This window comes from Bos grunniens, chromosome 20, assembly GCF_055505025.1.
Source record: "Bos grunniens cultivar Pamir isolate PY7600 chromosome 20, Bosgru_T2T1.0, whole genome shotgun sequence".
In the NCBI taxonomy this organism is placed as follows: Eukaryota; Metazoa; Chordata; class Mammalia; order Artiodactyla; family Bovidae; genus Bos; species Bos grunniens.
Genome location: NC_141184.1, coordinates 13,811,707 through 13,812,931, shown reverse-complemented (window position 1 = coordinate 13,812,931; position 1,225 = coordinate 13,811,707). Strand labels below are relative to the sequence as shown.

The window sequence follows — 1,225 nt, the reverse complement described above, 5'->3', positions numbered from 1 at the left end:
ACGGAGGGGTGGACAGAACCGCTTGTGCTCGGCAAGTTAATAAATAGGCTTGTGTGGGACAGGAGCTGGTAGACTGGAGGGGAGGGTCCAGCTTGCCCAACCCAGGCTGGGGGCCCCCAGTCCAGAGACCAGCTCTATCCCTGGGGGTTGTTCAGACTGGGGCAAAGGTGGGCAGGGCTGGCTCCAGGAATGTAATGATTTCTGCCGTTTCTAAGTAAGACATTGATCCCGAGGGTTGTGTAGGCAGGGCCCCACCAGGCGCACGTGTGCACACCCTGTGCACCCTGCACTCCTCCTCTCCCCATCCCCACCCGTCCGTGGAGAGACTCTCGTGCTGTCCCCGGTGAGGCTGCCTGCCTCGGGCCCCGCTCTGGTCCCGCTCAACTGGAGGGCGAGGAGCGGCTGCCTGGGATCAGGGCTGGACAAGCGGCAGCCCCAGCAGGGTCTCAGCGAGGCCCAGGAAGTAGACCACTTGAGCGATGCCGAACAGCGGGGCAATGACCAGGGCGCGGCAGTAAGCGCCCTTCAGGAAGGCGGAGGGGCCCTCATTCCGCAGGATCTTCCTGGCACAGTCCAGGAATCCCGAGTAGGTGTCCTCGTTGATGCCACGCTGCAGTGACTGGAGCCGGGTCTTAACCACATCACAGGGGTTGACAGCCACAGCAGCCGCGCTCCCAGCCACATAGCCGGCCAGGAAGGACTCGTAGAAAGGCGACTTCTCCCCAGATGCTGGCCTGCCCAGCATAATAATTCAGGAGTCCTCCTCTCCCCTACCTTCCCCCTCATCATCCTGCATGGTTACAGGAATGCTGCCATAAACTTTGGCTTAGGAATTCTCACTCTCAGTAAATCTGCTGTGAATTAATACAAATGCCCAGCAGACCAAGAAGTAAGACAGAGCAAGATCCCTTGCACAATGAGATTGGATGGGCACCAGGAGGCATGTGGGGAGGGAACATCAAATGTGTTCAAAGCTCAAGACTCCCGCACCTGCGCCCTTGCCTTCCCTACAGCAAACATCAGTCTTAAGCAAGCAGAGAGCCGAGAAAGGGACAAACAAGGCAATATGTCCTTCTTCATAATTAGACTGTTTTATTTGTTGTTTGGGGTTTTTTCCTTTTTTTTTTTTCATTTTATTTCATGCTTTTAACTTTATATTTTATTGGAATATAGCCCATTAACAATGTTGTGATAGTTTCAGGTGGATATTGAAGGGACTCAGCCA

General features: G+C 54.9%; 1 pseudogene; it reads right to left on the bottom strand.

Annotated features, from left to right (window-relative positions):
• Positions 1-412: 412 nt before the first annotated feature.
• On the bottom strand, positions 413-745 carry LOC147350119 (mitochondrial glutamate carrier 1 pseudogene; annotated as a pseudogene).
• Between the last annotated feature and the right edge of the window lie 480 nt (positions 746-1,225).